Source organism: Sycon ciliatum, chromosome 3 (assembly GCF_964019385.1).
Source record: "Sycon ciliatum chromosome 3, ocSycCili1.1, whole genome shotgun sequence".
Classification (NCBI taxonomy): Eukaryota; Metazoa; Porifera; class Calcarea; order Leucosolenida; family Sycettidae; genus Sycon; species Sycon ciliatum.
This window is the reverse complement of record NC_088645.1, coordinates 3,159,350-3,168,586: the sequence shown is the minus strand read 5'-3', so window position 1 is coordinate 3,168,586 and position 9,237 is coordinate 3,159,350. Positions and strand designations below refer to the sequence as shown.

At 45.7% G+C, this 9,237-nt stretch overlaps 1 long non-coding RNA gene across 1 annotated transcript in view; it reads right to left on the bottom strand.

Annotated features, from left to right (window-relative positions):
* Positions 1-2,669: 2,669 nt before the first annotated feature.
* The window catches only part of LOC135812425 (uncharacterized), a 54,105-nt gene continuing 47,537 nt past the window's right edge, over positions 2,670-9,237 (bottom strand). The window contains exon 3 of the long non-coding RNA XR_010552794.1: positions 2,670-3,694. This is a non-coding gene — a long non-coding RNA (uncharacterized LOC135812425). The remainder of the gene's footprint in view (positions 3,695-9,237) is intronic.

The following is a 9,237-nucleotide window of genomic DNA, read 5'->3' as shown; positions in this document are numbered from 1 at the left end:
ACAGAAGGCATTCGAGTCTCTAAAATCAGCATTACTCGAGGCGCCACGGCTGTAGCATTGTTGCTATCACTCTAAGTGCCATGCACAAGGCTGAAGCATTGTTGCTACCACTCTAAGTGCCATGCACACGGCTGTAGCATTGTTGCTATTACTCTAAGTGCCATTCACACGGCTGTAGCATTGTTGCTATTACTCTAAGTGTCATTCACACGGCTGTAACATTGTTGCTATTACTCTAAGTATCATTCACACGGCTGTAGCATTGTTGCTATCACTCTAAGTGTCATTCACATGGCTGTAGCATTGTTGCTATTACTCTAAGTGCCATTCACACGGCTGTAACATTGTTGCTATTACTCTAAGTGTCATTCACACGGCTGTAGCATTGTTGCTATTACTCTAAGTGTCATTCACACGGCTGTAGCATTGTTGCTATTACTCTGAGGGCCATTCACGCGGCTGTAGCATTGTTGCTATTACTCTAAGTGCCATTCACACGGCTGTAGCATTGTTGCTATTACTCTAAGTGTCATTCACACGGCTGTAGCATTGTTGCTATTACTCTAAGTGTCATTCACACGGCTGTAACATTGTTGCTATTAATCTGAGGGCCATTCACGCGGCTGTAGCATTGTTGCTATTACTCTAAGTGCCATTCACACGGCTGTAGCATTGTTGCTATTACTCTAAGTGTCATTCACACGGCTGTAACATTGTTGCTATTAATCTGAGGGCCATTCACGCGGCTGTAGCATTGTTGCTATTACTCTAAGTGCCATTCACACGGCTGTAGCATTGTTGCTATTACTCTAAGTGTCATTCATACGGCTGCAGCATTGCTGCTAGTATTATAAGTGCCATTCACACGGTTGTAACATTGTTGCTTTTACTCTAAATTCCATTCAAACGGCTGTAGCATTGTTGCTATTGCTGTAAGTGCCATTCACACGGCTGTAGCATCGTTGCTATTACTCTAAGTGCCATTCACACGGCTGTAGCATTGTTGCTATTACTCAAAGTGTCATTCACACGGCTGTAGCATTGTTGCTATTACTCAAAGTGTCATTCACACGGCTGTAACATTGTTGCTATTACTCAAAGTGTCATTCACACGGCTGTAGCATTGTTGCTATTACTCTTAGGGCGCGTTCGAATTGTCTTCATCAACTGTTCAAACAAATTTTAGAAAGAGATTAGTCGAAGTGTCCCATCACGGCTGTCAAGAAGCGGCAACTTAGAAAGATGGCGTCGGTTCGAGATGGCATGGTAACCGCGCACGTGCCGTGGTCCGTGACTTGCTCATGTATGCACGCAAATGCAAGTCAAACTCACAAAGATCGTCTTTGCATTTGGAGAAAATATCTTCGACTCTCTTTGGAGGTTGGCGAGGTTTGCCTAATCTTTACTTGATTGCGATGCCGGTATGTCCTCTCAATAATTAGAACAAAGAGAGCTGATGATCGCTTCATTGCTGAGCAGAAGTAACAATCAACTCTCCTCCGTGTCCTCAGTGCCAAAGGCAGACGACTGCAATTCCACAACGCTCGTTTCACGATGATGGAAACAATAATCGTGTACTAGTACACACTTGGACCATTTTGGTCATCCCTGTTCTAGCCGCTAGTCCGTCCAGCAAGCAGATATTGACTATTACGATAAGGACAACTGCGTGAACGAGGGCTCGCCCAGCAAATTCAATTCAAGACGTGACTCCAGTCAAGAATTAGGGTCTTTACTCGAGAACGTCACAAATACAGGTCAAGGCACCCCACAAAACTGATAGATGGCACGAACGAAAGACAAATAGGCTAGACAAAGTGTCCCAAGTGATTGAAAACAGCAGATCTACCGAATAAGACAGCTACATGTGCCTAAACAACGATTCCCATACAGTAGAGAGTAGTATCAGGCAGAATGAAAGCCTTGGAAGTGCACAAATACAGCCACGACCGCCACAAAAATTGGACGACCGCCACAAAAAAAATTCTCATTGCTCTACCTCCTTGAAGGGTGAAAGTTACCAGTTATCCTATAGCGATGTCAGTTTATGCCTGTTGGAACCCCCCACAGCCCGCACGAAATACCTTTCGAATAATTCCAAGATGCAATTGCAGCTCCAGACAGGAGGAAGAAGAACACCGTGAAAAATAATGGCAACGATGCCCAAACTCTCGGGAAACGGCTGAAGTCTTCCTGAAGATGTTAACATTGAATAGCCATCGATTACCAGCGTGGTTTGGTGACTTTAGAACTGTTTTGAGACTTAGAACGTAGCGATATCTCAAATTTGATGGAATTGTTACCTGTCAAATGCGTGGGCGAGCAGGCCAGCTGAGTGGTTATGCATGAACATGCATGAGCATGCATTGATTTTTCATGGTTCACGTGCAGAAAACTAAGTTGCCGCGATCCAAGTGCAGCTAACAGCCGTGCCATTAGAACGGTTTCAATCATTTTATAGTTTTACGGTGGAATTGTCATGGCGATGATGATGTCCGATCAGACCGACCATCTCCACGTACTACGTGACGTGGCTGTAACATTGTTGCTATTACTCTGAGTGCCATTCACACGGCTGTAGCATTGTTGGTATTACTCTAAGTGCCATGCACAAGGCTGTAACATTGTTGGTTATAGCTAAGACTGGTCATGAAACACAGAGCACCACGCATCATCATTGTAACTACTTCGAAGTAAGAGTTTCATGTCCATACTCCATAGGCAATCATCAGACAACTATCAATACTCCATCTCTTCAAACAAACAAAGGGTGAGCAGCAGGATTTAAAACATTTTGAAACAATTCTAAAATATAGATATTAGCACTAAGCACCACAAAACACGATAGAAAGAAAACAGCACCTCAGACATTGTGCACATTCTTCATTGTATCCAAAAGTGACTTTAATAAACTTTATGATGTATTGCGACACTTAGCAGCGAGACATTTTGCTGAAATGCAATGGATTTTCAGAGAAAGGAAAAAGAGCACCCAGCCAACACAATCAATAGAATCATCCTCTGCACATCGAGAATAGGATTGTAACAATGAGAGTGATCCAAATACAATGTATATATACAACTCAGTGCAGGAGTTCATAAGCAAATGCATGCATACACAAACGCATACACAAACATGCACACACACACACACACACACACACACACACACACCCACACCCACACACACACTGACACACACATACACACACAAACAAATGCACACACACATATACACACATATGCAAGCACGCATTCAAGCACGCAAGTATGAGAAACAGCAAAAATATTGGCAATGCTCATAATGTTCACCATCTTAATCAGGCATGTTGGAACTGGTCCAGTCGGTCATGACTTGGCTGGATCTACTGTTGGCCTGCCCAATACATGTTAGCTACGGGCAACGTTATTCATACTCGATGTGTCACACAAAAAAACTGAAAAACTATAGTTAAGCCTGAGCAAACAAACTGCTAATACTGGTCCTGTTCATGTTTCACAGCAGTGAGAAACATTAGTGTAGAACAAGAAACAAGATGCTCCAGGACAAAAGTTAGAACATTGTGATACAGTTTTTGCCATAGTTACTAACATACACAGCACCACTGGGTGATACTGCAATGCCGACCGGATGAGAAAGACAACTGCTTGAACCGAAAGTAGCCACGTGAGAGAATGTGTCAGAAGTGAACACCTAACAGGGTATGACATAGAAAACACACACATACCGGCATACACACACACACACGCACACACACACACACACACACACACACACACACACACACACACACACACACACACACACGCACACATCCGCACACACACACACATACCGGCATACACACATTCACCCACCACATGCATTTACACACACACACATGCCCACACAAACACCCACCACATACATACAAAGTCATATACTTCAGAAGTACACATACTTTACGATTATAATAGAATAGAATATACCCTTGCAGAGATTATAGAAGGTCCCAAAGGGACCAACAGTGTTCAAGTCGTGAGCAGAATCGGGTGTCGTACACAAGAACGCGAACCCGCGCCAACCCCTCCCCCCCCCCCTCCCCTGCCCCACCTACACATACACACATAAAAACACGCACCATGCACACACCATGCACACACCATGCACGCACATGCATTCATGAACACTCACACACATACCGTATTTTCTGGGGTATTGGGCTGTGTTTACATGAGAAATTTCAACCCGGGTCGAGTTCACCCCGGTTGAAAGTCTGTACGAATGACTAAATAGGTGAGCGTTTACATGAAGACAGTTGACCCGGGTCAAATACTGATATGCCACCAAAAGTCCACTTCTACGGTTTCGTATGGTCACGTGAATCTGTTCGGGCGAAATTTGCATGTGCATTGTGCAGTGCTGTTCAAACCTGGCGCGAAATGCGCACAGAAGTACGTTTGTACGATTTTCTTGACCCGGGTCGATTTCAACCCTCCCCTAGCTTGGGGGGAGGGTTGAAATCAACCCGGGGCGAAATTTCAACCCGGGTCAAGCGCAATGCGTCATGTAAACGCGCCATTCATTTTGTGTACATGGCGGGTTGAAATCTGACCCGGGTTGAAATCTGACCCCGGGTTGAAACGCCTCATGTAAACACAGCCTAAGTCTCAATGGAGTATAAGCCGCAACCCCAATTGTTTTCCACAAAATGCAAACATCAACCCTATTAATTTATTACCGATCATCGGAATACAGCTGTATAAGCTGCAACCCACATTTTTGGGTGTATTTTGAGCGTTGGAATTGCGGCTTATACATGAAAATATGGTATACACACAATGAGACAGATTTTATCAGTAAACCTTCTTGCATTTTTAGATTCAATCTTGATGATACCCAGGGCCGAATTTTTTAATTTTTTTTATTGCAGTTCGGAGACCGTATGTGTGTGTGTGTGTGTTTTGAGCGATCTTTTATTTTCTTGCAGGCCTAAAATATCCAGAACATTATTTACCAAAGTATACGGTTTGGCCTCTTTTTTTCTGTGCTGCGCTGGCGAGTCCACTAAGCTATGTTTACATGAGGCGTTTCAGCCAGGGTCAAATTTCAACCCACCCTGACCACAGATTGACTGTAGCGTTAACATGCCGCATGGCGCTTGATCTGGGTTGAAATTTCAAACGGGGTGGATTTCAACCATCCCCTCGGGCCCAGGGAGGGTTGACATTGAGAAATCTTACTACCGTACTTCTGTGAGTATCTTGCACCAAGTTTGAACAGCACTGCACAGGAACAAGTTTGAACAGCACTGCACAGGAACAAGTTTGAACAGCACTGCACAGGAACAAGTTTGAACAGCACTGCACAGGAACAAGTTTGAACAGCACTGCACAGGAACAAGTTTGAACAGCACTGCACAGGAACAAGTTTGAACAGCACTGCACAGGAACAAGTTTGAACAGCACTGCACCGGAACAAGTTTGAACAGCACTGCACAGGAACAAGTTTGAACAGCACTGCACAGGAACAAGTTTGAACAGCACTGCACAGGAACAAGTTTGAACAGCACTGCACAGGAACAAGTTTGAACAGCACTGCACAGGAACAAGTTTGAACAGCACTGCACAGGAACAAGTTTGAACAGCACTGCACAGGAACAAGTTTGAACAGCACTGCACAGGAACAAGTTTGAACAGCACTGCACAGGAACAAGTTTGAACAGCACTGCACAGGAACAAGTTTGAACAGCACTGCACAGGAACAAGTTTGAACAGCACTGCACAGGAACAAGTTTGAACAGCACTGCACAGGAACAAGTTTGAACAGCACTGCACAGGAACAAGTTTGAACAGCACTGCACAGGAACAAGTTTGAACAGCACTGCACAGGAACAAGTTTGAACAGCACTGCACAGGAACAAGTTTGAACAGCACTGCACAGGAACAAGTTTGAACAGCACTGCACAGGAACAAGTTTGAACAGCACTGCACAGGAACATTTTGCGCAAATGCTTTCACGTGACATTGTAGGACTCAGGCAGGCACAGTGGATTGGTCTCATACCATGATTGAGAAACGAGAGGTACTGTACCAGGTTCAAGTCCTGCTTGGAAGTGGAAGGATTTTTTCCAATCGTGCTGCGACCCACAGTTAATTGGGAACTCGTCGCCTGGCATGAGTTAAACATGGATGTGGCAAATGGGATTAAGGCCTTTGGCCTCTGGTTGGTGGATCTCATCTATCCTCCCCCACCGTTTAGGAGCCGTATCTGACGCCTGATCATGGGGTGGTGGCGTCCCACGGAAGCAGAAAGGTGGTTCTTGACCTTGGAGTTGTATGACTCCTTGTTATTGACCTGCCCGGTACGCGAACCCGTCGAATTTAATATTTTCTTTTTATGTAGGACTCTAGAAGTGGACTTTTTGACGGCATATCAGTATTTGACGCGAGTCAACTGTCTTGTGAACACCCACTTATTTTCCCATGTACGGACTTTCAACCCGGGTAGAAAATTCTCATGTAAAACAAGCCACCGGACAAAACAATTCTGCCCGCAGATTGAGTACCGGATTTTCTGGGGTGTTCCGCACTTTGAAATGCATACAAAAACTGCAAAATCACACCTGCGGCTAAGACTGGGAATGCTAGGAATGACTACCAACGCTACAGCACTCTATGAATATACTGCATGCATGGTGTTGTTCAGCTACTCTTCATGTACTGCAGCCCATCATTGTACTGGTGCAAAGCTTCTTATTGTACATGCTGCCAGTTCTGAGCGAACGGCAAAGTAGACAACCTTTGTAGAACTTCGGTCATGTTTCTCAACCTTTTAACCATTGTTGCCAAAACATTCGAAATCTGATGGGATGGTGGCTTATACAGCAGATGGCAATACAAATACAGATGGTGGACCCGAAAAGGCAGGTCCGCCTTAGACTCTGGTGAGCCCAACACACCGTAATATTCGGCATTTTGCTCCTGCTCTTGTACTGTCATACGATCTTGGACATGGAAATCCGGTCACACGTCTAGCGGCCCAAGGGCGCTGGCCATTCAGCCGTGGATAAGCAGTACACACATGCATTACATGTACATGTACATGTTGATGTATGCACTGCAGTGCACTGGTCACTGCACTGCACTGGTCACTGCAGTGCACTGGTCACTGCACTGCACTGGTCACTGCAGTGCACTGGTCACTGCAGTGCACTGGTCACTGCAGTGCACTGGTCACTGCAGTGCACTGGTCACTGCAGTGCACTGGTCACTGCAGTGCACTGGTCACTGCAGTGCACTGGTCACTGCAGTGCACTGGTCACTGCATTGCACTGGTCACTGCAGTGCACTGGTCACTGCAGTGCACTGGTCACTGCAGTGCACTGGTCCCTGCAGTGCACTGCAGTGACCAGTGCACTGCAGTGCTCTGGTCACTGCAGTGACCAGTGCACTGCAGTGCACTGGTCACTGCAGTGCACTGGTCACTGCAGTGCACTGGTCACTGCAGTGCACTGGTGACTGCAGTGCACTGGTCACTGCAGTGCACTGGTCACTGCAGTGCACTGGTCACATCAGATCAACATGACTGTTGTACACAACGTTCTGTACGCACTGAGGACGCCGGCCCAGGTCAATCCACTGGGTTGCCATGTCCAGAACTGTAGTAGGTGAGCAATTTCGTGCGAGATAGTGCCTTTGCTGTTTGCCTGCGTTATGCACAGCTCACTGACGTGTCAGTTTGAGCACTCTGGTAACGTGCTTTTGGGCCTTATTTAAATCTGGCTTTGGAAAATATTTTTTCATTGCTACATGTATCAGGTTCGGCCACATTTTCCCTTTGCTGCGCTGACGAGTCCACAAAGGACCACAGAGAATGCTGTCCACAGATTGAGGTTATCCGAGAACTAGATACTAGAGTAACCATCTCACTATGAACTTGGAATGGAGGAACTGTCAACGCCATTACTTCCCTTGGGTGACAGTTTTCATGATTTGAAATGAAGGTGCCCACAGTTGTCGCAAAGTACCGTGTACTGTAACGCCAAACTAGATCTCCACTCATTCATCATCAAAACGTAGTCCAATCCGTGTGCTGGTCAATCGACCTACACTGTAGCTGTTCCGATGTCCGGTGCACTTATGCTTTGTGAACTTGGACACCAGAACTGCGCACATGGGTAAACAGAAGTAAATTATTGTGTCCGTTCCCGAAGGGAACTCACGACGGCCGCTTACACCTGGTAAACCCTAGCGGCAGATGCAGTGCCTAACGGTGAGGGTGAGTGGATAAGATGGATATGTTGTGCAAAAGGAGAATGCCAAAAGGTAAAGACCCATGTGTAGCTAAGTAGTTATTTGAACAGCTACCATCTTTTTGACTTCTTCCACAAGGATCTTTTTGGCATGTAAGTAAAAGGTCTTGGTCCATTTCATGTGGGGGGAACATTACAAAAATGAGCGAAAACAGCGCCATCAGTTAGCTTTTAAAAGGCGAAAGCAGCACCATGTCATCTTTCGGTCCACGATCACAAAACCAACCCAAGCCAAGAAGAACCGCAACTACTGTAGGTGAAGGTAAGTCTTGTGATAACGATGAATCGGCTAAAGACGCCGGTGACAAGCTCCCCTTGTCTTTCCTTTCAGAGTCACATGTGCAGCACTGCAACCTTGCATACAGCACAGTTTTTAGTCATTACAAGACAAGACTAAGAATCTTTACGTGACAGTTCCTCTGAAAATTCAATGGCAAACTCCCAACAAAAAATCATTCGAATACGATTTGCTCATGACAAGCAAGTTGGCCCTGGGTTCGAGTCCTGGTGGGCCCGGCATTTTTCTCTCTTTCCAGGGAGCTTACTTCCCCGACTGATCTTTTGACTTTGAAGTTCTCCCGATCCTTTCAAAATGAAAATTATAATCATTCACGGTCTGGAGGGCTTGATGGCATGATTCAGCCCTGTGAGCGAGGGCATGATTCAGCCAGCAAGCCCGACAGACCGTGTATGATTGGATTTCTTACTTGACCCATGTGCACGGATGGAACGTAGCCTACTCAAACATTGAAACAAGCCAAAGACTAGCACAGTTCGTCGAAAAGTCACTCTGCACTAGTCACAGCCAGAACACACGAAGTAACAAGAGTTAAGAAGCTTCGAAGACAAGCGACATTCCTTTTTTACATGCACTTCCACTTCTTTCTTCAAAACCCGCGCCTTGTCACATTATTGGCTACATCGCGTTGCCACTTGACCAAGG